This window comes from Oncorhynchus tshawytscha, linkage group LG12 (genome assembly GCF_018296145.1).
Source record: "Oncorhynchus tshawytscha isolate Ot180627B linkage group LG12, Otsh_v2.0, whole genome shotgun sequence".
NCBI classification, from domain to species: Eukaryota; Metazoa; Chordata; class Actinopteri; order Salmoniformes; family Salmonidae; genus Oncorhynchus; species Oncorhynchus tshawytscha.
The window spans coordinates 68,860,928-68,887,701 of NC_056440.1; the positions used below are offsets into that span (position 1 = coordinate 68,860,928).

At 45.6% G+C, this 26,774-nt stretch overlaps 1 protein-coding gene across 7 annotated transcripts in view; it reads left to right on the plus strand.

The window, feature by feature from the left end:
- Positions 1-26,774, plus strand: part of LOC112249280 (pleckstrin homology domain-containing family A member 7) — a 152,088-nt gene that overhangs the window by 7,543 nt on the left and 117,771 nt on the right. Inside the window, exon 1 of one of the 7 annotated variants that reach the window (XM_042330994.1) lies at positions 5,330-5,382. The exons of the other annotated variants lie outside the window; for them this stretch is intronic. The gene's annotated coding sequence lies outside the window, so the exon portion shown is untranslated. Of the gene's footprint in view, positions 1-5,329; positions 5,383-26,774 lie in introns of those variants that run through there. 7 annotated transcript variants of the gene reach the window in all.

The following is a 26,774-nucleotide window of genomic DNA, read 5'->3' on the forward strand; positions in this document are numbered from 1 at the left end:
GTTTTTAAAAGGGCAAAGAAAATGATTGCAGAAATTTGTTATAGCTGACACTTTGATTGTGTGCTGCATGAAGGGAGTCATTGTGCCAGTCTCTCTGGCCGCTGAGAAAAGAGAACAACAGGCCAACCCGGAGATCTATGATGGCCCAACTGTCAGCCTGGCTGTAAAATCAATTGGTTATTTGTTGCTGAAATGACTTGATGGAAGCAAGGATCCTGTTTTGGTCTTCTCTGGCACTAGCTGGACATTGTGTCTTTGTCATTGTGCTGTTTTAACATTGGTGGGTTCGGTAACAGCAGACGACAGGGACAGGCCAAGTCACGACTGTCCTACAACCCTATTCTGACATTAGAATTCCCATAAAGTATGGCTGTGGTTTCAACACAACTCAAACTTGACACACTCTTGTGTTCTCTTTGTTCCACTCTACTGCTACTTTACGTAAGGTTAGTTACTGCAGTGTAGTTGCATGTAATTACACCAGGTCCGGAACTGTAGTTTCCAAGTAACTACATGTGCAACCAAGGACTTATTTTTTTTTTCTTTAACCATTTAATATGAACATGTGTTCATGTCTTGGAACAGCCAATGAGAGATGTTAAGTTTGTCCTTGTGATGTGCTTGGCCTCTTTATTATCCCTCATTGGGGAATCATTCATTTCTGCTGATGTGGCTTCTGTTATTTTCACCTAATGGTGGGCTCTTCAATACTTCACAGTGGAGTTTAATTTGATTTACTGCCATCTTGGACGGCGCCATGTGTCTTTTAAGGTAATTATGGGCGAGTCGTTGAATGCATAGCCCACCTGCCTGCCCGGTCACCCTCGCACTCAGCAAATTAAGCACCATGAGTGGAGGCATGGGCTGGTTAATTCATCAAACCTCCAGACTCTCAGAAATATGACAGTCAACTGTGAAGTCAAGCTTTATATGACTGATAGCCCCTGTCAAAAAGAGAAACTCTTTTTAAACCAGTCATATTTACTCCATGACTGACAGATGTGGTTGAGGTTTCATCCAAACAGTAGCACTTTAGGTTGAAGTCTCCCATCATTCCATCACACTCCATCATTGGATGGAGCTGTCTGTATAGGCTTTTGGGGTCCCCCCCTTCCTCCCTCCCCCCTGCTGTCCATGGAGCATGCTGTGACAGGCTGAGCGGAATCCAAGTCCACATGGCGCTGCCGTGACAACGGTCTGCTGGTTGTGTAGCAGGTTGCTGGTGGAAACCAGCGGAGCTAGAATACAAAGAAGGGATTGTTGAGACGGGCAGCGCGGTCGTAGTAAAACTCACATTAATTTACATGTAGGTCAGTGGAGGAATGGAGGTCTGCCTAGTGCTCTCTAACATGGTGGGTTAGTTAGATAACCTCTCCTGTCTCAGAGTGGACCAGGGCTCTTTGGCTGTTACTTTAATCTGGCACTATATTCCTGACTTGCATTTCTTTAGAATTCTTTCTACTCAGACTGAGAGAGGTATTTATTTTGATCAAATCTACTCTGAAGATATGAATGTTCTTTCACTTTGTTTTAAGTAGCTACACTAGAGCCTTTGAAGTGGTTTTCCCAGTTTTTCCCCAGAAAACATAGCTGGAGCAGTCGATGCTTTGGGAAAAGTGCAGCTCTATAGCTCCCCAAGGGGAGAAATTATCCAATTGAGGTACAATGGTGTCCTGTTGGGACAATGTTGCTATTGTTTGGGGTTTGCAAACCTGCGGGACTGACAGGGGGAAGTGTACGATATCCATATAGACCCACCAAGACTCCCTCTCTTCTATATCCTTCCACTTTTGTCCTTAATAAGAAATGATGGTTCCATCAATCTTTTATTATTTATCTCAGATCTCTGTTTATTTGCCACCAGTCTTCTAATTGGTATCGTCTGTTCTGTGGTATAACGGCACTCTGGGAAGAATGAGTTAATTAGCCGTGAAGTGAAGTGAAGTGAAGCAAAACACTTTAAATGGAGATTGAATGCAGCTCAGTTTCCCTACAGGTGTTTATCTCTAGGCTCCACTAATAAAGCATTCTCTTTCTGTATACAGCAAATCCACGCTTCACCGGTGCAGAGATCCAAGTCTCCAAGTGAAGGAAGGCTACAAACTAACGTCACCATGCTTTAGTTGACCTTTGGTCTCAGCATACCAAGATCCCCTTGTTCTGAAGGAACATGTGTTTGAATGGTAATGATCATCTCCATCAATGCAGATGACAAGGTTAATCTGCTCAGCAAACCTAGTCAAGTGTAGCAAATTCAACAGTTTTTGACGGTTACACCAGTACCTGTATTCAACTCTTGAGTGCTTTTGAAACTGCCAAAAATACCTTTGCAATTCAGTGCTGACTTTCAAACTGCCACAGAGAGTGGAAGAACTTTAGCTGTCCTTTGTACTTCTCCTTTCACTGGGGCTGCTTGACCCTAGTGGATCAGTTTTTAATAGAGTGTAAAAAAAACGACTTCCTTTTAAAGTGTATCCCCAACTGTTCCTTTCATCCTGGTACCACAGGAAGAAAGAGTCGTGTTGAATTTTTCTGGAAGGTAAATCTAAGGAAACACACTTCTATTTTATTCTTACAGCAACGTGGTGATGGCTGTCATTTCTGTCTTTGTTATGACTCAGTGTTGGCAGGTGTGGTGTGCTTTCTAGGAAAGCCTATATTCACCACAGACACAGAATGCACTTTCATTACTTTAATCATTATGGCCTCATAACAGTTCAATTGACCACACAGAACTAAGTCCTGATTCCCTCAGGTGGATGTACTGTAGGTAAGATGGTCTGGACAGTGTGGAATTTGTCCATTAATGTCATGTTTGCTCCAAGAACTATGGAATTGATTGAAATTCAGATATTTCTGTGTCAAGTGGCAGATGGAGAGATGACGGGGGAGTGATAAGAAGCATGCCACTGAATACCAATCAGACAGACCTCCCTGTATCAGCCGCAGCCAAGCTGCTCTCAATGCAGTAGACTGGTGGTGGGTTTAACTGCTGTTATCCCATTGAAACTAATATAAAGTTGAAAACTCCTTTCAAAGAGCTGTTCATCTTCTCTCATATGCAGAAAGATTGACCACAGAGTAAACATCCTCTTTCTGTGAAGGTATTTTATTCCAGGTTATATGAAGCATTTATGCCCCCCTGGGATTTGGGCCAATAATCTACAGTTTTCATAGTCCTTTCTCTGGCTAGTCTGAAACTATACTGCTACCCACTCTTACATACCAGTAGTGGTGTTTAGAGGTTTCATGCTGAGAAGTGGAATTCCACAGTTCCCACTGCTCAACCCTGTGGCTGTTTCATTCAACCCAGGGCATCTATGAGAGGTCAGACTGCAGGGTGGCTTAAAGCTGGCTTTTCCATTTGTTTCCAAGTACACAAACATCTCTGTATGCATTGGCTATGATGGCTACAAAGAATCCTCACGCCCTGTCTCTCACACTTCAGCATGTTGGTGAGATGTGCTGTCTGTCTGATCCAGTGTGTAATTAACAGTCCTTGTTCTACTCCTCTCTCAGCTTTTTGTTAAGACCATGCTGTGACCTTCACCTGCCATTAGTAATTCTGAGAGGGTTTTGTCTCCTCTCTTTGTCTAGCTCCCCCCAGTGTGTATGTCAAGCTCTCCAAACACTCTGGAATCGCTCCTTGCCATGCTGAAGGCTGTAATCAGTGAATGACTGGGCTCTTCTGCATTGTGTGTCAACCTCCATTCACCTGCATGCCACTCACCACCATGGCATCAGCAGCATTACCAGGCAGTCACTTTTCCATCCCCAAATACATACTTGGATTTGTTAGGTGATACAGTATTTCATCACTCAGCTAAATCATAATCAAAACAAATACGTCTCTTGCGTAGCTGTTCAACTCAGAAGCACTTTGACAGTCCGTGTGTGGGCTGAACTGGCAGCTCTAGCGATGTGTGTGTGATGTTCCCGAGAGGAGAGGCAGGATAGTCATGCCCTCCTGTGTTCTGGCCCTCTCTCCCTGGCTCTCTCCCTCCCTGATGTTTGGAGAATGAGGGTGTAATGATTATTCTGAAGTTTTGGAGGCAGTAGGCAGAGGCTGTGGCAGGGCCCTTTGCCGTGACAAGACTTTTGAATGATTTCCTGTTTTGACAGAAGCTGTTTGCAGTGGAGCTGCAGTAGAGGTACAGGGGCTATAGTGCTCTCCTCTCTGAGAATACTCTACCTGCTGCAGAATGAATCATTTATCCTGTGGAAGTAGGAGAGGAAACAATGTGTTAGCTTAACACTGCCCCTGAGCACGTAGTCTGTCTGGAGTTATTGAAGATGCCAGGATCCATTCTAAAAGAAATGACATATCAAATAGGGGCTTATATTTGTCCTGTTTCACTGCATGTACAAGTGGAGCAATCAGGGTTAAGTGTCTTGTTCAAGGGCAGATTATTAACAGGTTAACGTTAATACTAGTAAATAATAAATAGGTTTTATAAAGCACTTTTCAAGGAGCCATAGATGTTTTGGTTACTACTACTGTAAGGCTGTTTTGTCATTAGTCACAAATACACTGGTGTCATGTCTAAATGTCCATCCAGGTCTCCAGTTTCCACATTCATCTTGTCCTAACCTGTGTAATGGTTTGAACAGCCACTCAAGGCCAAGGCGTTAGGAACACAGCTGTCATGTCAACATGTTCGTGGTGACCGATTAGGGCGATGGCAGTTTAAGGACACAGACAGGGTTGGGGGTATAACACTGCACTGAATGAAAGGGAGCAGGACAAAGAGTGGATTGAGAGGCTGATACAGTGGGTGGCTATGTACTGCAGAGCTGGGAAACAGGCATTCCATCACTCACCAAATGGACATTTTATATATTTAACTCTGGAGCGTGCAATGAACACATTAACAGTTGTCAGGGCAGAGATGAGACAATCTTCTTCCTGTGGTGAGCTACATTATAGAGGATGGGCCAGTCATGGTCCAGACGGTCAGAGACAGAGCAGGGTGGCCAGCAGCAGGGCAGCAGAGGAGAGACTAGTGGGTCCAGGATGGGAACCTGCTGCAGCTGCATACCTCTTGGTCAGGAGGCTAAATGCCTGGCTGAACATGAACAGGTACTGCTGGAACTGGAGGCTGCCGGACAACACAGGGAGGAGACCATAGAAGAAGAAAAAGACAGGGAGGAGACCATAGAAGAAGAAAAAGACAGGGAGGAGACCATAGAAGAAGAAAAAGACAGGGAGGAGACCATAGAAGAAGAAAAAGACAGGGAGGAGACCATAGAAGAAGAAAAAGACAGGGAGGAGACCATAGAAGAAGAAAAAGACAGGGAGGAGACCATAGAAGAAGAAAAAGACAGGGAGGAGACCATAGAAGAAGAAAAAGACCGGGAGGAGACTATAGAAGAAGGTGCAAGGTAATGCCTCAGAAGATTCGGTTGGCAAAATATATTACGACAGATAACACCTTGAAAATGTATACACTTTCATTGTAGGCTGAAAGATAAAGCATTGACATACACTGCATATACAACACATTAAGAACATCTGTTCTTTCCATGACATAGACTGACCAGGTGAATCCTGGTGAGAGTCCATGCGCTGTCGAATTGAGGGAATTCAATATTAGGAAGCTGTTCCTAATGTTTGGTATACTTATTGTATTTGCATGTGCAGTATCTCTTGAGAAGGAAGTTGGCTGAGGGAAAAACAGCTGAGGTGGATAATAGTTTATGAGTTGTGGATTGCTTGTGGTTTGTCTCTTGTCATTTGTCTCTCTCTTCATGAGGCAGAGGGAGGATCCTGTTTACCTCCGAGTTGTTTCCAATGCCCCTCTGGAGGGAAACACTTGGTCTGTTCCTACTGATTTAAATTCCCATGACAGCAGCTCCTCGCCTGCCTGCCTGCTTGCCTGTCTGCCTGCTTGCCTGCCTGCCTGCTTGCCTGCCTGCCTGCCGCATTCTGTCAGACACTGGGAGTGGAGACACTGCAGAAATATGCTGCAGGTTTCCCTCATTTCTCAGACAGGAAAAGTTTTGATTGGCACAGAGGGAGGAATGAGCAAATGCTTATTAACAAGAGAAAGTCAGTGTAAGCAATATAGTGTTGTCATTGAGCCCCCATGCAGAATTCCCAGTGGTTGGTTTGGAAGTGTGGAATTGATTGGAATCTCCTGATGGGCTTCTAAGCTTCTCTCTTTTATAAATGGAAATTCTGGCGCTGAGATTTTCACTCTCCCAACCGAGCTCCGTGGAACACTGAACATCCCTTCTGCATGCTTCATGGATTTAAGTTTAATTTGCAAAATGTTCTGACATTTGTGTATTGTATTGTCTCTGTTCTGTGGTGTCTATTCTTTTGTGTCTGTTCTTGTCCTTTTAATGGCTTGATTTGATAACCGTGAAAGACATGGGCAGCATTTTCCATGAATTTGTCTTAGTTGTTAAATTCTAGACATTTGTCACACTATGGAAATAATTATTCTATATTGCATTTATTACTGGCAAGGTTGGATTCCTCAAATTCTCTGTCAAGTGTAGGAGTGTGTTTCTCAGTTTGTAGTGTAAATCACCATGTCTGATGCTATAGACCTTCTGTATGTGTGTCATCACACTGGGGACGTCATCCAACCTGAAAATATCCCTCAAATGATCCTCCAGGCCCATAATGTCTGGTGCTTTGCCTCTGACAGGGCTTGAGAGGTTCAGTTCTGCCTGGTGCTTTGCCTCTGACAGGGCTTGAGAGGTTTAGTCCTAGCTGGTGCTTTGCCTCTGACAGGGCTTGAGAGGTTCAGTCCTAGCTGGTGCTTTGCCTCTGACAGGGTACGGATCGCCTCCAGTAAACGTGAAATCATAGAGTTCATAGGATCATGGTCTGTACCAGTTAGTGACTGTGGATTTTGTGATTGAATATTGCTGTTCACATTAACAGATTATTGAGTGTGAAAACCTCAAATGGAAAGCTCAATCTGCTGTATGCCACTGAAAGCAGATCTGGAGCAATTTCATTCACTGCAGCGTTTATTGAACACATGGACCACATGGGAGTGTGAGGACTGATGCAATTTCATTTGGTCTATTGTGCAAAGATGCAAAACTAATTGTTCACGATGGAGTGGATTCTCCCCCTATCCACTGTAAAGTGGGTTGGCTGTGCTTTGTGCTAGCTGCATTAGGTCTACTGTATATTATATTACCCTGTAGCTTGAGCAGAGAGAAATAGACCCGTTTTAAAAAGTATTCTGTGGTTTCTATAGCTATTATTTTTTACAGATGCCATATGAGTTTGACAGGAGTGTCCATACAGTAACCCTGTGGCTGTTGTGAGAAGTGTAGAGGGAGATGAATGACACTGAGTAGAGATGGTAGACACGGTAGACACACATGGCTGACTAAAGTAACACATTGGGGGCCGTCCCGTCCCAGGCTGTTGTGGCCCGACACACAGTAATGGCTCTATTGATTTCTACTATTTATGTGTCTAATTATGGCTGGGCAGTGGTTAGTTGTCTTTAGCTGCCCGACCGTGGCCCCCAGTTATAACTCTGTGGCTCCTTAATTCACTGAGGCATGAGTGATCAGAGGACAAATAGCCCAGGGCTTTGGGCATGGCAGTGCCTCAGGACATTAAAGACTGGTGAAATATCTGTAGAGGGAGAGTAAAGTCATTTCTGTCTGTATGAATCATCCTCTGGCCGGTGGTGTGTGTGTGCCGGTGGTGTGTGTGTGTGTGCCGGTGGTGTGTGTGTGTGTGTGCCGGTGGTGTGTGTGTGTGTGTGCCGGTGGTGTGTGTGTGTGTGTGTGTGTGTGGTGGTGTGTGTGTGTGTGTGTGCCGGTGGTGTGTGTGTGTGTGCCGGTGGTGTGTGTGTGTGTGCCGGTGGTGTGTGTGTGTGTGTGTGTGTGTGTGTGTGTGTGTGTGTGTGTGTGTGTGTGGTTGTGTGTGTGTGTGTGTGTGTGTGTGTGTGTGTGTGTGTGTGGTGGTGTGTGTGTGTGTGTGTGTGTGTGTGTGTGTGTGTGCCGGTGGTGTGTGTGCCGGTGGTGTGTGTGCCGGTGGTGTGTGTGCCGGTGGTGTGTGTGTGTGTGTGTGCCGTGTGGTGTGTGTGTGCCGGTGGTGTGTGTTTGTGTGTGTGTGTGCCGGTGGTGTGTGTTTGTGTGTGTGTGTGTGTGTGTGCCGGTGGTGTGTGTGCCGGTGGTGTGTGTGCCGGTGGTGTGTGTGTGTGTGCCGGTGGTGTGTGTGCCGGTGTGTGTGTGTGTGTGTGGTGTGTGTGCCGGTGGTGTGTGTGCCGGTGGTGTGTGTGTGTGTGTGTGTGTGTGGTGGTGGTGTGGTGTGTGTGCCGGTGGTGTGTGTGTGTGTGTGTGTGCCGGTGGTGTGTGTGCCGGTGGTGTGTGTGTGTGTGTGCCGGTGGTGTGTGTGCCGGTTGTGTGTGTGTGTGTGTGTGTGTGTGTGTGTGTGTGCCGGTGGTGTGTGTTTGTGTGTGTGTGTGCCGGTGGTGTGTGTTTGTGTGTGTGTGTGTGCCGGTGGTGTGTGTGCCGGTGGTGTGTGTGCCGGTGGTGTGTGTGTGTGTGCCGGTGGTGTGTGTGCCGGTGGTGTGTGTGTGTGTGTGTGTGTGTGTGTGTGTGTGTGTGTGTGTGTGGTGTGTGTGTGTGTGTGTGCCGGTGGTGTGTGTTTGTGTGTGTGTGTGCCGGTGGTGTGTGTTTGTGTGTGTGTGTGCCGGTGGTGTGTGTTTGTGTGTGTGGTGGTGTGGTGGTGTGTGTGTGTGTGTGTGTGCGGTGGTGTGTGTGTGTGTGTGCCGGTGGTGTGTGTGTGTGTGTGTGTGCCGGTGGTGTGTGTGTGTGTGTGTGCCGGTGGTGTGTGTGTGTGTGTGTGTGTGTGTGTGTGTGTGCCTGTGGTGTGTGTGCCTGTGGTGTGTGTGTGTGTGTGCCGGTGGTGTGTGTGTGCCTGTGGTGTGTGTGCCTGTGGTGTGTGGTGTGGTGTGTGTGTGCCTGTGGTGTGTGTGTGCCTGTGGTGTGTGTGTGCCTGTGCCTGTGCCTGTGGTGTGTGTGCCTGTGGTGTGTGTGTGCCTGTGGTGTGGGTGTGCCTGTGGTGTGTGTGTGTGTGCCTGTGGTGTGTGGTTGTGCCTGTGGTGTGTGTGTGTGCCTGTGGTGTGTGTGTGTGTGTGCCTGTGGTGTGTGGTGTGTGTGCCTGTGGTGTGTGGTGTGTGCCTGTGGTGTGTGGTGTGTGCCTGTGGTGTGTGTGTGTGTGTGTGTGCCTGTGGTGTGTGTGTGTGCCTGTGGTGTGTGTGCCTGTGGTGTGTGTGCCTGTGGTGTGTGTGTGTGCCTGTGGTGTGTGTGCCTGTGGTGTGTGTGTGTGCCGGTGGTGTGTGTGTGTGCCTGTGGTGTGTGTGTGCCTGTGGTGTGTGCGCGTGTGGGTTCATGCATGTGTAATGTGGAACACGGTCAGATAGTTCAACCTATGGTTATTCTCAGATCAACCACTAGGTATTGCCGTTGAATCTTCTTCAACCACTCTTGACTTTCACCTCACCTCTCACACCACATCACAACTGAGGTCAGTCGTCCCTGGCAACCAGCCTTCACAGATGAACTGTCATTTACATAGATCAGTATTGGAACATGTTAATTTCATAACGTATTCCTGTTCACTGCTCTTTTCTCACATTTTATCAAGGTGATATCTCTAGTCACCATTCCATACTCAAAAGTAAATGGCTAATTTTGGGGTAATGTTCGTTCCCTCACTGAACATGCCCCAGGACAACGTCATGGCCTAATTAAATAGCTATTCAATGAAGAGGTTATATCTGGCCTCATCCTTACAATGTCCTGTCTCTGCTCCTCTCTCTGTAATGGTGTCATAACTCTGGCTAACAGGACACATGGCACCACCCTATAGAGGGGCTTTCATTTCAACCTCAATGTGTAATTGGGTTTGATATGGGCATTGGTTGGAGATGCTGGGGCCTTGTTACTGTGGAAAGGCTTATTGACAGAATTTAACAGCAGTCAACGGGGATCTGTCTCTTACCCAGATTACAGGGGATACTGGTTCAACCCTAAGGGGTCTGTCCTATTTAACCAGTGTGCCCGAAGAGCTTAACCAAACCTACTCGTCTCATCTAGTCTTATAGGTCTGTCTGTCTCGCTCCTGTCTTGAAGAAGAGACGGGCCCCAGACCGGAAGGTTCCGGTTGCATCCTGAGAGCAAGGTCATCACTTACAGCTGATTTGACGAGACACTGTCTGTCTGCGAAGACGACTGCATGGCTGCTGTAACCTGAGAGACTAAGGCTCTTTAGAGCCGAGACGAACAGACTGCTTTACCTGGTGGGCTAGATGGTACCCTTCCTCATCCTTTTTCTCTCCACTGAGTGGTGGGAAATTTCTCTTTATAGTCTCTCTATAGTTGTGTCCCAGAGAGGAGGAGCAGCATAGGTGCTGACGGAGTTGCCCAGGGTGACAGTGGGAGCAGATCAGCGAGTGGCTGAAACAGCACAAATACCCCTGTCTGATGCTGCACTCTGCTTTCTCCCCAGTCACCCTCTCACCAAGCCCTCTGCCTCCACACTCAACGCAGGTACAGGGGAACTCACTGGGAAAGAACAGAGCTCTGTGTGTGTTACATCCTGATCTGTGATGATTGTTTTCTCCATCGGTGAACTCTGAGGACAGAACCCTCCCAGAACAGTCCAGGATATTTTTGGCCTAGTTGGAGTGTGAGGTGCTGGGAGTCCAGATTCATCCAGGCACATTCCTGAACCAAGCAGGCCAACCCTGTCTCTGTCTGTGGGGCTGCAGGCTGCTCACTGCAGACACTGCAGGCTCGCTGGTCACACCCTGGGAAAGAAGGAGTGCTGAAAGGATAGCAAAGGACAGAGGAAAACAGAGTTTCCTTCAGAGTTAGGGAAGGAAAGGGGGATACCTAGTCAGTTGGTTACAATACTGCTCTTCACATTCTGAACTAATGCAATGCTGTGACATACTGAGGATTGTGGCGGGAAAGACTAGCCAACCGAACACAGACCAACAGGAGGAATTCATAGCTTGTGGCTGGTGTGAAAGGCAAAGGTAAGATATTATTTATAGCTATGTGAAAGAGGAACCTTTGCAACCTTATACTGTATGAAACACTCTGTATTCATGTAGGATTAGCTCAGCCTGTGCATATACCTCATTTAGACTCACTAACAGCAGCGAGGTTCAATCAACTGTGATGTTGTGGTTCTCTATCTTACTCTGAGTTAATTAATGACCTATGTACTATGTGGCCTATCAAAGCCGGCCAGTAGTAGTCATATTTGTGGATGTGGCCATGGTTTTGTTGATGGTGTTTTTCTGTATGTAATGCTGTGGTTTTGTCCCCAGACAGTGGTATCAATACCCATACATGGTGCTTGTTCCTGTTTGATATTATCCCAACATCGCGCTCAAGATGCTGAGTAGAGTATTTGATATGGAAATAAATAATAGATAGCATTCATAGATTTGTGGCTTACTTTATGCAAGGTTTCATTTTCCCAGGACCCAGATTCAGGGTTTCACCCTTCACTTTGTTTTGTACCTTGCTCTGGCGTGACAACCCCACACTGTTGAATTGATTTGAAGCTCACCTTCCAGGAGGCTAGCCTGATATCAGAGAGTATCAGAGAGTATCAGGGTGGAAAGTCTTCAACAGAAGGGGTTGACGAAGTGTGTCTGTGTCTACCAGGAAGTGTGAGCTATCAGCACCCCTGGATAAGGAATGTGTGATAATATGTGTGTAGGAGGTTTAAGAAGCCATTTAAGGACGCCAGGGTGATTATGCTAAGTAGAAGCAGAGGGGAACGGTGGGCTGAAGTAGATGCTCTAATCTCTATTGATTGAGGCACTCATTATGAAATGCCCTGCATTTCAGAGCAGGTTCACCCTCGGTTCCTGTCTGTAGGAGGGAACCATTTTCATGAACGGGGTGGTGTACCTAATCAACTGGCCACTGAGTGTATAGTGAGCAATATGTTTGGAACATCAAATCGCAATACAATCGCAGTATCGAATCGCAATACATATACAATCGTGAAAATCGCAATACATATTGTATCGGCACCTAAGTATCATGATAAGATCGTATCGTGAGGTCCCTGGCAATTCTATTTTATTCTCTGGTTTCTGTGTATTTGTGCTTCCTGGGAAGCAGAGCATGATCAGGCTAATGCTGCATTTTAGATGGTACAAGGTAGATGGGAAACCGGATATCATTGTTTTCAATGAGAGCATGACTGTAAATGCCATCAAGGCTGGCAGTGAATGCCGTTAGCCTCTACGGTAGACGGGACTTGCGGCCAGAGTTCAAATATTTAAACTTTTGCCGTCTGCGTTGTTTTCTACCGGATGTTAATGTTCACTGTTTGTTTACTGAAATCACCATAGCAACTCATACCCTCGTGCTGGCTTGCTTTTGCTGTCACTGCCTTTCTTGCTTTCTTGTCCCGCTATGCCCAATGCGATATTTTGCATTATTCCAAATTACATAATTGGTGCGGTTAGACTGGAGAATCTGCCAGACTGGTGTAAAATCTACAATGCTAAAGAGTCCCTTGTTTGGAATGTGAGTATCAGTGACTCATGGGAGGTAGATGCTACGAGACTGGGATACAGAATCTGTCTGTGTGGATGGATAAGAAGGGCAGCAGTGGATGAGGCTGGGAGGGATGAGGGTGGTGCTACAGTAGATGTGGAACAGACCAGGGGTCAGGGATGAGAAGGGGGCTGAGGTAGAAGGGATGAATGAGGGATAAGGATGGTGCGGGGGAAATGAGTTCTCCTCTGGAGGATCTTTTTCCTGGTGCCGGAGTCATCCTGTGCCCCCCCCCCTCTCTTCATTAGCTGATAGAAGGCGTTTTCAGCAGGGCTAGTAATCAGTCTCTTAGGCTGCTGGAGCATTGCCAACGCTCCGCTGCTATTTCTCAGGGCACGGACGCTCTCTCTTTCCCTCCTGCTCTCACTCTTTCTCGCTCTCACTCTCCCTCCCTCACTTTTCCCATTTCCACATCTTTCCCTACTCCCTCCTTCATGTTACTGCGCTCCATTCTTCTCTCTCCTATTCCTTCTCTTCCCCCGTATCTCCCCCTCTGGCTCTCCCCTCCCTTCCCCTGCACATGCTGCCAGTGTGACAGTGGTTTCTACATGATTGCAGGGAGAATGGAGGAGAGAGAGGGGGCATCCAGCCCAACACAGGAAAGGAAAGGGCTCTGACGTCACTGTTCCACTGTCGAATGCCCATAGCAGAAGAGAGGGAGGGGAGCTCTGGCAATCCCAGGCTGCTACTCCTACTGCTCCATGGCCGAGGCTCCACACTCTGGTCTCCCTCTGGTCCTGCTGTGTTGCTGCTCTGGGGTTGACTGGGCCCCTCGGTCATCCCACCCCAGAGCTGTGGCTGTTTTGGAGAGGGTCTCATCACGTCAGATGTGGGTGTGCTGCAGTAGCCCCTCCCCCTGTGTCTCCGTCTGAGTGGGACAGCCCAGGAGAAGAAGCTGGAAGCAGTGTTTTAAATGTGTTCCTGAGACAACGTCAACAGTGGGCAGCATCACAGCTGAGTGGAGTACAGCAGAGAGCTGTCCTGTCCTGTCCTGCAGCTAACATGTGGAGGGAGCCGGGCTGCTCCTCTTCCTCACACACCCCTCAACCCAGGACCAGGAAGCTCTTCTACCATGGGACTCCTAGCAGGTCTGTATGGCTGACGTCCCCTCCTGGAGGACTCCTATAGCAGAACTAGCACAGATGTACCGTAGCCTTCTTTATGGCTACCTGGCTAAGCTCAGTTTGATGTGCTAGAGTTTGCTAACAGCTGCTGCAGACTCACTGCTTTGCCTACCGTAAAGTGTCTGTGTATGATCTCTGGCAGGGAAGTTTTGTCTTGTTTATCATGTGTTAGTGCAGAGCTTTTTGAAAAGACATCTGGCTATTGCCTACCTACGATGTCCTACGATGTCTCGGGCTGGTGTACAGAGGAAAGCTGCATTTAACCAGGCCTTTTAGCTCTGCAATGCCGTCTCTTGCCCCAGGGAAAACGGAAAGGAAAGCGAAATAAACCATTATGGTGCTTTAGTGCATGTTGTCATTAATATTGACTACTGTGTTGTTGAACTGTTTCATGTTCACTTGTTTCTGTGTGGTCAGTACAGTTGTGTGTGTTGAGACAGGTTGAGGACACAGATGGTTGTTGGAATGCTCAGTCATGTTGTCATTAATATTGACTACTGTGTTGAACTGTTTCATGTTCACTTGTTTCTGTGTGGTCAGTATAGTTGTGTGTGTTGAGACAGGTTGAGGACACAGATGGTTGTTGGAACGCTCAGTCATGTTGTCCAGAGACACTGACTAGCCTACTCCTTGTTATTGTGGTCAGGCAGACAGTGAGACACCCCTGTTTGGAATGTGTTGTTTGTGTGGGGTCACTCCTCACACTGCTCTCAGGACCCAGCTAGACATTCAATTTATACATCTGTCCCATATCTCAGTTGCTCAATTCAGTGATGATGGGCTATTTATTTCACTATATGTTGAAATGGTTTTCTCCATACTTCATTGATTGGGGAAGTAATACTGTTATCTCTACCTCCCTGGTGTGAACATATTTAAACATAGATTGAATCGTTGTGGTTTACATTGATATTTACAGTGGGGCAAAAAATTGTCAGCCACCAATTGTGCAAGTTCTCCCACTTAAAAAGATGAGAGGCCTGTAATTTTCATCATAGGTACACTTCAACTATGACAGACAAAATGAAGAAAAAATCCAGAAATCACATTGTAGGATTTTTTATGAATTTATTTGCCAATGATGGTGGAAAATAAGTATTTGGTCACCTACAAACAAGCAAGATTTCTGGCTCTCACAGACCTGTAACTTCTTCTTTAAGAGGCTCCGCTGTCCTCCACTCGTTACCTGTATTAATGGCCCCTGTTTGAACTTGTTATCAGTATAAAAGACACCTGTCCACAACCTCAAACAGTCACGCTCCACACTCCACTATGGCCAAGACCAAAGAGCTGTCAAAGGACACCAGAAACAAAATTGTAGACCTGCACCAGGCTGGGAAGACTGAATCTGCAATAGGTAAGCAGCTTGGTTTGAAGAAATCAACTGTGGGAGCAATTATTAGGAAATGGAAGACATACAAGACCACTGATAATCTCCCTCGATCTGGGGCTCCACGCAAGATCTCACCCCGTGGGGTCAAAATGATCACAAGAACGGTGAGCAAAAATCCTAGAACCACACGGGGGGACCTAGTGAATGACCTACAGAGAGCTGAGACCAAAGTAACAAAGCCTACCATCAGTAACACACTACGCCGCCAGGGACTCAAATCCTGCAGTGCCAGACGTGTCCCCCTGCTTAAGCCAGTACATGTCCAGGCCCGTCTGAAGTTTGCTAGAGAGCATTTGGATGATCCAAAATAAGATAAGATTGGGAGAATGTCATATGGTCAGATGAAACCAAAATATAACTTTTTGGTAAAAATTCAACTCGTCGTGTTTGGAGGACAAAGAATGCTGAGTTGCATCCAAAGAACACCATACCTACTGTGAAGCATGGGGGTGGAAACATCATGCTTTGGGGCTGTTTTTCTGCAAAGGGACCAGGACGACTGATCCGTGTAAAGGAAAGAATGAATGGGGCCATGTATCGTGAGAATTTGAGTGAAAACCTCCTTCCATCAGCAAGGGCATTGAAGATGAAACGTGGCTGGGTCTTTCAGCATGACAATGATCCCAAACACACCGCCCGCGCAACGAAGGAGTGGCTTCGTAAGAAGCATTTCAAGGTCCTGGAGTGGCCTAGCCAGTCTCCAGATCTCAACCCCATAGCAAATCTTTGGAGGGAGTTGAAAGTCCGTGTTGCCCAGCAACAGCCCCAAAACATCACTGCTCTAGAGGAGATCTGCATGGCGGAATGGGCCAAAATACCAGCAACAGTGTGTGAACCTTGTGAAGACTTACAGAAAACATTTGACCTCTGTCATTGCCAACAAAGGGTATATAACAAAGTATTGAGGAACTTTTGTTATTGACCAAATACTTATTTTCCACCATAATTTGCAAATAAATTCATTTAAAAATCCTACAATGTGATTTTCTGGATTTTTTTCCTTCTCATTTTGTCTGTCATAGTTGAAGTGTACCTATGATGAAAATTACAGGTTTATCTTTTTAAGTGGGAGAACTTGCACAATTGGTGGCTGACTAAACTTTTTTGCCCCACTGTATATCAATGAGTATTGATAGTGTTTAGCTCATGGCATGATTGTACTCTGTCATTACCTTTCCCTCTGACTTCCTGCTTGTTATCATTCTATCAGAGTCTCAGTGTCAAGCACAGCAGTAAGGTTGTTTGATCTATTTATCATTCCTCCCTGCTCCCCTGTCACCTCCCTGCTGAGCTCTCAGCCACAAAGTGCCCCTGCTCATAAGAAGTGTGTGGCAGCGCCAGACCACATATTGTGACCCATTGGATGCAGGGGACTGGAAGTGGAAGTCAGACCAAACCAGTTCATCCCAGCCTAGCTTGGCTCGGCCCAATCCAACCTGGCAGAAACTAGCTCAAAGGAGCCTAGCTCAGTCCAACATATCTTAGCCCAGCCAAAATCAGATCAGCCCATCTCAGCCAGTCTGCCACTTGGCCACAGGGCGACATGGCGCAACACTCTTCATCTGTATACTCTGAAGGTATGGAGGTCGTGTCTTTCTTAGCTGGAGGGTTTGGCTAGCGCCCTCTACCCGGTTGACTATGAAACATTTGAGAAATAACATTGAAGCAGGCCAGGACAATATATTCAATAGAGGAAAATAGAGCCTGTTGTTACTCACAGGTTTCATACACTGAACAAAAATATAAATGATTTAATGAGTTACAGTTCATATCTGGAAATCAGTCATACATTTATTAGGCCCTAATCTATGGATTTCACATGACTGGGAATACAGATATGCATCTGTTGGTCACAGATACCTTAAAAAACAAGGTAGAGGCGTGGATTAGTCCGTATCTGGTGTGACCACTATTTGCCTCATGCAGCGCGACACATCTCCTTCACATAGTGTTGATCGTGGACTGTGGAATGTTGTCTCAATCCTCTTCAACGGCTGCGCAAAGTTGCTGGATATGGGCAGGAACTGGAATATACACTGCCATACATGTCAATCCAAAGCATCCCAAACATGCTCAATGGGTGACATGTATGTTGAGTATGCAGGCCATGGAAAAATTGGGACATTTTTGTGTACAGGTCCTTGCAACATGGGTCTGTGCATTATCATGCTGAAACATGAGGTGATGGCGGCGGAGGAACGGGACAACAATGGGCCTCAGGATCTCGTCACGGTATTTCTGTGCATTCAAATTGTCATGGATAAAATTGAATTGTGTTCGTTGTCCATACCATAACCCCATTGCCACCATGGGGCACTCTGACATCAGCAAACCGCTCGCCCCCACAACACCATACACACTGTCTGCCAACTGCACGGTACAGTTGAACCCGGGAAACTTCTCCAGCTTGCCAGTGGCTATCGAAGGTGAGCATTTACCCATTGAAGTCGGTTACGCAACTGCAGTCAGGTCAAGGCCCTGGTGAGGACGACGAACATACAGATGAGCTTCCCTGAGACGGTTTCTGACAGTTTGTGCAGAAATTCTTCGGTTGAGCAAACCCACAGTTTCATCAGCTGTCCGGGTGGCTGGAATCAGACAATGATAAAGCCGGATGTGGAGGTCCTGGGCTGGTGTGCTTCCATGTGGTCTGCGTTTGTGAGGCCAGTTGGACGTACTGCCAAAATCTCTAAAAGACGTTGGAGGCGGTTATGGTGGAGTAGGGCTGTCCCCGTTCTTTCGACCAATTGAATGGCCAAAGTGTTTGACCTTATTTTCCATATATAGACAGACACACCCTATGTGTTTGAATAAAACCAGCTACATACTGTATGCACTGAGCTTGTCTGATGCTTTATGCACACTGTTTGATTAAATAATTAAGACCCACAAATGACTCAGAGCCCAATGGTCACTCTGTTAAAAAAAATGACTGTGACTGGTGCACGTTGTCTCTCCTCCGTACTGCAGCGAAAAGGCACCATAGCACAGCAAGTGTTTTTTTTTTTGTGCTGTCCATGTTGAAGCTGCAACATAATTTCAGCCATTTACTTTCTTTCTGGAAAGTTCTGTTACTGAAATCCCTAATTTGCTCAGGAAAAACATTTCCTATTCCCTCAACCCTTGCTCATGAAACATGTAAGCATCGCATGCAAGTGGCCAATAGGGCCTGACCTATAGCCTATCATAATCACATCAATAAATTGGTTATAACAAACTACGAACACCGTAATGTCGACAGCAAAATGGATGTGGAGGCTGTGAAAAAGAAACTCAAATTGGGCGAATGTTTACTGGTTGCTCAGGAGGGAAAGTGGAAGACTTAGTTGTGGAAGACTTAGTTGTGAAAACTACTGGAGATCAAGAAAAGGGAAGGTATAGGAGCAAAGGTTGCATGAGTATTATTTGTGCCAAACAGTTGCTGTTAGATTACAATATTTATACCCTGATGAAGACAGCTTGTCTGTCGAAACGTTGGATGTTAGGTTATTAAATTATTGCATCTGAGCTCCTAGTGTGCGGCTCTCCTTTCATTTTTTCAAGTTTTCCACTTCGCTAGCCAGTACCTCGACTAAATAGGCGTGTGTTTCTTTCACCTCTACAATATACAATTTTGTTCGGCCCATTTGGAACCGTGTAAACAACACTAAATAAATAAGTCTACCAGAATCTGTTCTTACGAGAAAAAAATACAAATAAAGCCTTTATTACTGCAGACTAAAAACAGTTGCGTGCATTTGTGGATTGCGGTTTATTTTTTAGGCTAATGATTCAAAGCTCCCTTTTTGTTATTTAATTACATCTAAAATGTTTGCTTGCATTTCAAAGCATGAACGTCTCGTATGCTGTGTGATGGCATGAACGTCTCGTATGCTGTGTGATGGCATGAACGTCTCGTATGCTGTGTGATGGCATGAACGTCTCGTATGCTATGTGATGGTATGAACGTCTCGTATGCTGTGTGATGGCATGAACGTCTCGTATGCTGTGTGATGGCATGAACGTCTCGTATGCTATGTGATGGTATAAACGTCTCGTATGCTGTGTGATGGCATGAACGTCTCGTATGCTATGTGATGGTATGAACGTCTCGTATGCTGTGTGATGGCATGAACGTCTCGTATGCTATGTGATGGTATAAACGTCTCGTATGCTGTGTGATGGCATGAACGTCTCGTATGCTATGTGATGGTATGAACGTCTCGTATGCTGTGTGATGGCATGAACGTCTCGTATGCTATGTGATGTGATGGTATAAACGTCTCGTATGCTGTGTGATGGCATGAACGTCTCGTATGCTATGTGATGGTATGAACGTCTCGTATGCTGTGTGATGGCATGAACGTCTCGTATGCTGTGTGATGGCATGAACGTCTCGTATGCTGTGTGATGGCATGAACGTCTCGTATGCTGTGTGATGGCATGAACGTCTCGTATGCTGTGTGATGGCATGAACGTCTCGTATGCTGTGTGATGGCATGAACGTCTCGTATGCTGTGTGATGGCATGAACGTCTCGTATGCTGTGTGATGGCATGAACGTCTCGTATGCTGTGTGATGGCATGAACGTCTCGTATGCTGTGTGATGGCATGAACGTCTCTCGTATGCTGTGTGATGGCATGAACGTCTCGTATGCTGTGTGATGGCATGAACGTCTCGTATGCTGTGTGATGGCATGAACGTCTCGTATGCTGTGTGATGGCATGAACGTCTCGTATGCTGTGTGATGGCATGAACGTCTCGTATGCTGTGTGATGGCATGAACGTCTCGTATGCTGTGTGATGGCATGAACGTCTCGTATGCTGTGTGATGGCATGAACGTCTCGTATGCTGTGTGATGGTATGAACGTCTCGTATGCTGTGTGATGGTATGAACGTCTCGTATGCTGTGTGATGGCATGAACGTCTCGTATCCTGTGTGATGGCATGAACGTCTCGTATCCTGTGTGATGGCATGAACGTCTCGTATCCTGTGTGATGGCATGAACGTCTCGTATGCTGTGTGATGGCATGAACGTCTCGTATGCTGTGTGATGGCATGAACGTCTCGTATGCTGTGTGATGGCATGAACGTCTCGTATGCTGTGTGATGGCATGAACGTCTCGTATGCTGTGTGATGGCATGAACGTCTCGTATGCTGTGTGATGGCATGAACGTCTCGTATGCTGTGTGATGGCATGAACGTCTCGTATGCTGTGTGATGGTATGAACGTCTCGTATGCTGTGTGATGGTATGAACGTCTCGTATGCTGTGTGATGGCATGAACGTCTCGTATGCTGTGTGATGGCATGAACGTCTCGTATGCTGTGTGATGGCATGAACGTCTCGTATGCTGTGTGATGGCATGAACGTCTCGTATGCTGTGTGATGGCATGAACGTCTCGTATGCTGTGTGATGGCATGAACGTCTCGTATGCTGTGTGATGGCATGAACGAACAAATGAATGATTGATACAGTAGCCTATATATTGAAATATAAGCCTCGGTACGGTATTAAGACTAGACAGGACCCGCTCTTAGGCCTACAGATCGATGGTGGTTATACAAGGATACTATACCAAGCCTACTAATGATAATGACTACTTATTATTATAACGAGGATCATAATAATAATTGTAATAATCACAGTAAGGAGATCAAGAAAAAGCAGGCAATAGGAGCGAGAGCAACGTGTATATGTGTGATAAACAGGTGCTGTTAGATTACAATATAATTTTTCTGCCTGTTTGGAACTGTCAGAGACGTGTGTGTGTGTGTGTGTGTGTATAGGTGGCAGGGAAGTCAGGCGCAGGAGAGTCAAACTGAGTGTAAAGTGGAGTCTTTTAATGAATGTCCAAGTAACATGCTCCATAACACTAATAAGAAAAATGTATATAAACAAATATGGGTACGAAGACCCGTTGCGCGCACCTATACGAAATAAACACAACACTGACAATAAACAATCTCCGATAAAGACATGAGGGCAAACAGAGGGTTAAATACACAACAGGTAATGGATGGGATTGAAAACAGGTGTGTGGGAAGACAAGACAAAACCAATGAAAAATGGATCGATGATGGCTAGAAGACCGGTGACGTCAACCGCCGAGCACCGCAAGAACAAGGATAGGCAACGACTTCGGAAGAAGCCGTGACAGGAACAGTGTAAACAACACTAAATAAATTATAAGTATTACCAGTCTGTTCGAACTGGAAAAAAATTGAAAAAGCCATTATTACAGCGTAGCAAATATTAAAAACAGCCAAATCTGTGAAATTGCTTTATCTGACATTCTGCCATTTTATAAGGCTTTGTGCTCACAGAATCAGTTGGCTATTAAACAAACACTCAAATAGGCAACAGAAGCAATACAGTACCTTTTGCAAAGTTTTCAAACCCCTTGAATTTTTCCACATTTTGTTATGTTGAAGCCATGTTCTAAAATTGATTTAAAAAAATAAATTCCTCATCAATCTCAACACAATACCCCATAATAACAACGGAAAAACGGGTCACTAGATTTCTTTTGCAAATGTATTACAAATAAAAAACGTAAATATCACATTTACATAAGTATTCAGACCCTTTACTCAGTACTTTGTTGAAGCACCTTTGGCAGTGATTACAGCCTTAAGTCTTCTTGCTTGGCACACCTGTATTTGGGGAGTTTCTACCATTCTTCTCTGCAGATCCTCTCAAGCTCTGTCAGGTTGGATGGGGAGAGTTGGTGCACAGCTATTTTCAGGTCTCTCCAGAGATGTTCAATCGGCTTCAAGTCCTGGCTCTGGCTGGGCCTCTCAAGGACATTCAGAGACTTGTCCCGAAGCCACTCCTGTGCTTCGGGTTGTTGTCCTATTGAAAGGTGTCTTGAGGTCCCAGTTTGAGGTCCTGAGGACTCTGGAGTAGGTTTTCATCAAGGATCTCTCTGTACTTTCGTCATAAGGTGCCTTTTTGGCAAACTCCAAGTAGGTTGTCATGTACCTTTTACTGAGGAGTGGCTTCAGTCTGGCCATTCTACTGTGAAGGCCATATTTGGTGGAGTGCTGCAGAGATGGTTGTCCTTCTGGAAGGTTCTCCCATCTCCACTGAGGAGCTTTGGAGCTCTGTCAGAGTGACCATCCTGTTCTTGGTCCCCTACATGACCAAGGCCCTTCTCCCCGGATTGCTCAGTTTGGCCGGGCGGCCAGCTATAGGAAAAGTATTTTTCCATTTAAGAATGATGGAGGCCACTGTTCTTGGATTTTCTATGTTGCAGAATTGTTTTGGTACCCTTCCCCAGATCTTTGCCTTGACACAATCCTGTCTCTGATGTCTATGGACAATTCCTTTGACCTCATGGCTTGGTTTTGGCTCTGACATGCACTGTCAACTGTGGGACCTTGTATAGACAGGTGTGGGCCTGTCAAGTTAGCAAAATGTGGATAAAGTCAAGGGGTCTGAATACATTCCAAAGGCACTGTATGTATGTATGCATGATTTATAAAGCCAGGCACATTTAAGTGGGGCTATTTATTATAGGTTGGGGTTTGCTCCCTCCTCAAAATGGTTGTTTTTACCCCTTTTTCATCATGATATCCAATTGGTAGTTAGTCTTGTCCCATCGCTGCAACTCCCATACAGACTCGGGAGAGGCAAAGGTCGAGAGCCATGCATCCACTGAAACACAACTCAGTCCACTTACATGCACCTGGCCCGCCACGAGGGCGCTGGGCCAATTGTGCGCCGCCTCGTGGGTCTCCAGGTCACGGCCGGCTGTGACACAGCCTGGGATTGAACCCCGGTCTGTAGTGGCTCCTCAAACACTGTTTTGCAGTGCCTTAGGGCGCTGTGCCACTCGGGAGGCCTTCTCCTCAATTTTCTTAAACGATTATGCTAAACCCTATTTGCACAGGACTTATGTAATTATTACCACAAAATGTCTGTTATTCCAGAGGACGATTTTGACGGGATACATGCTTTCCAAATTTCCCCCTGTAATTCGTACTTTTTCAATAAATTGACAGTTGTGACTGAAGCCTGGAGTTTTTTTTCTACGGGTGAAGTCCAGGCAATAGCAGGGTTACACTGATAACTTGAGCTTGGTTCTCAAGTTTATAAACTATACCAAACCATCTTTGGTATAGTGTCGCCATATTATTTGAATTGAGAAAATGTGATCGTAATCATTAGGATATTTTAGCGAGCCGCAGTACACGTCCTAAATGCCCTATAGCCTTCAGATGTGAGCTAAACAGTGCACTTGAGATGCAATTTAAGGCTATGGATGCAAAAGTGAATTTATAATTTTCAAATGTTTAGGTCAGTTGTATGCTGCTTTGCAATCTATTAACAGCAAGGGTTACATTAAATTGGTATATTTTTTACTGATGCATTCGACAATGTTACAGATATTTTGTTTTGTGCACATAATTACATTACACCACCACCCCCAGTATAACTAATCCCGTCCGAATAGGTCTTAAGGCAAGGGCTGTTTCCTCATCTCTGCTGCTGTTATAAAATAATATTAGATTTCTTAGTGTTGCACTATTACTTTTGCAGAATATAACCATATACAATGTCAGTATCACGTCTTCGAGTGACGGTCTGTGCTGTCCCCGTGGCCTCCCCAATGGACTAGTCCACTGAGACAGGCGTGAAACAGATGTCTTGTGCAACATGAATAACAATATTCATACTGCTCGGCTAAAGAAATCTAGGTCGACCAACAGCCTATCGACCAACTAACCGACCATATGGTAGAGAACTGAACATAACATTTGCTGGTAAGAGCTCTGGTGGACATCCCTGCAGTCAGCATGCCAATTGTATGCTCCCTCAAAACTTGAGACATCTGTGGCGTTGTGTGACAAAACTGCACATTTTTAGAGTGGCCTTTTATTGTCCCCAGCACAAAGTGCACTGGTGTAATGACCATGCTTGAAATGCCACACCTGGATTATCTTGGCAAATGAGAAATACTCATTAACAGGGATGTAACATTTGAAAGGAATAAACTTTTTGTGTGTATGGAACATTTCTGGGATCTTTTATTTCAGCTCATGAAACAATGGGCCCAACATGTTGCGTTTATATTTTTGTTCTGTATACACGATATACATATATAGAATATATAGAATAAATTCCTTGAATTTCCATAAAGAGTTAAGGATTTCCAATAATAGCCTTGGTGATATCTACCAGAAGGTTGAGTTCTTTGAAATGGGAGTGGATTCCCTGTAATATTAAGAGCATGACCTTTCAGCTCCCACAGAAGGAGATTTAGATCAACCCTGTGCTGCTGAGAAATACCTGGGAAGGGTTGGTTTTCCCAGTATCTGGCAGCTCACTGTTTCCTCAAGACTGTCCAGCTGGACTTCAGGCTACATGGGGCAGATGGCTGGGTACTCCTGATGCCGGACTTCCAAAGTCTCTTAAGTCTCCACCCCCCTACAAGAGAGGACTGAAAATGGCCCCCGGATTCAATAACTCTCTATCAGTATAACTTCTCAGAATGTATTTGTTCACCCCTTACTTGTTGGATCATTTGTAGGAATGGCTTGTGTACAGTACCCTGACTGACTTTGTCATTTTGCTAGTTTGGTATCAAATTTATAAAAGCATCACATGAAAATCTCTAAGGGACTGATTACATTTTCTCTGTCACACCTATTGAAGATTGATTTGGATGAGCTATGTTGAGACAGACAGGTCTTTGATACATCCGTGGTACGTTCTACAGTGCTTTGATAGTTGTTTGGAGCGGCAGGGTAGCCTAGTGGTTAGAGCGTTGGACTAGTAACTGGAAGGTTGCAAGTTCAAATCCCCGAGCTGACAAGGTACAAATCTGTCATTCTGCCCCTGAACAGGCAGTTAACCCACTGTTCCTAGGCTGTCATTGAAAATAAGAATTTGTTCTTAACTGACTTGCCTAGAGGTAAAAAAGGTAAAATAAAAAAAATGTGTGTCAGGAGCAGATGTTTAGTCATAAACCTATACTGTTTATCCTATTTAATACTGTGTACAGGATCACAGTAAAGTTAGGCTTTTCTCCAGTGGTAAGAATGGCTATCAGTCTATTAGCCCCTGATGCTGCTGTGGGACCTGTCTGTTTGTGTCACTATGGTGGTGGGCCCTGTGTGTCAGTGCCACTGAGCGGTGTGGTTCAGTAGCAGTAATGGAGTGTTAACTGTGGAGTTAACTGTTAACTGTGGAGTTAAATGGAGTTAACTGTGTTAACACAGAGCCACTCAGCCCCAGCTCCCACAGGGCCTTGCTGTGGGAGCTGGGGCTGAGTGGCTCTGTGGCTCTGCTCTGTTAGTCTGTAAGCCTGGGGACAGTGTAATGAGAACTGCAGGAGAGATCCCAATGAGCCGGGAGGTACCTCCCAGTAGACTAGGTGATCACATAAAAATCTGTGTATGTTTTCATTCTATGTCCTGGGGACTCTGAGGGGATGTTATACACACAGTCAAGCCAGCGTGGAGGTAAAAACAACCCTCTCTGCTGCAGTAAACATTACATCAGAGTTGTGTGAAGAAGACCTCTGCCTCGGTCACAGGCCCATACCCATCAATCTTCCTCAGGGAATCGTTTCTCTGTGCCACAATTACCGCAGACTAGTCAAGTTTCTCTCCCAGTGTGTGTGTTTCTGCCTCAGCATGCTTCATAAAGGACTTCCTTCCAGAGCGGCTTACAGTAGTGAGTGTATACATTATATTTTCTTCGTACTGGTCCCCTGTGGAAATCGAACCCACAACCCTGGCGTTGCAAGCGGAATGCTCTCCCAACTGAGACTCACAGGACCACGTAATGCATAATGCATGGTATATCTAATGAAACTTCATGGTGAATATGGAATGAAGGTAATAATAATAATAATAATAATTTATTTAACTTGTGTAGCGCTTTTCATTACAGAAAATCATCTCAATGTGCATATAAAGCGAAGCAAACAGGACATTTAAAATGAGATGGTAGAGATTGAATCTCTATTTGGCCTGGGATGAAAGACTGGGAGTTGAGGCAGTTTGGATTGGTGAGGCAGTTTGGATTGGTAAGGCAGTGTAGCTTCAGCAGGGGGGGACATCGATGGTACAGCTAGAGAGAAACAAATAGTCTGCCAAACAGGCCTGGAGCTCTTCATCAGAGCACCACATCTTCTCTGACGGTCAGTTCCTCCAAAGGGCCTGCTCCTCTGTAGGTTCTGGTCCTCCATTGCTGAACATGTAACACCCACCTGGGTGATGCCATGGCTGCTGAAAAGCACACACAAATCACCTACATCTTGGCAGTGGTTAAGAACAGTCCCTGAGCCTCTTCTGCCATCGCTAGACACAGAATGCAGTGCCATCGCTAGACACAGAATGCAGTGCCATCGCTAGACACAGAATGCAGTGCCATCGCTAGACACAGAATGCAGTGCTTGTTGTAATTCTTCCCTACAGATGAAACTATAAAGCTGGGGATTCATTATTTGAATCCAAACTAGAAGATAGCCAAACAGTAGAAAATATAGACTTATCATCCCAATTCTGCAACTCTGAGCGTCAAGACCACGAGACGTAAGTGATCAACCCCCAGACCAGTCAAATCCCAGAAATGCAACAAAAACAAAAATGACAAAATATGTACAATATTCTCTCTCTAGGCGACCTCATGGCAGCATAGCAACCATGAACACATCTGTAGGTTATCTAACAGCGTATCGTTCATATC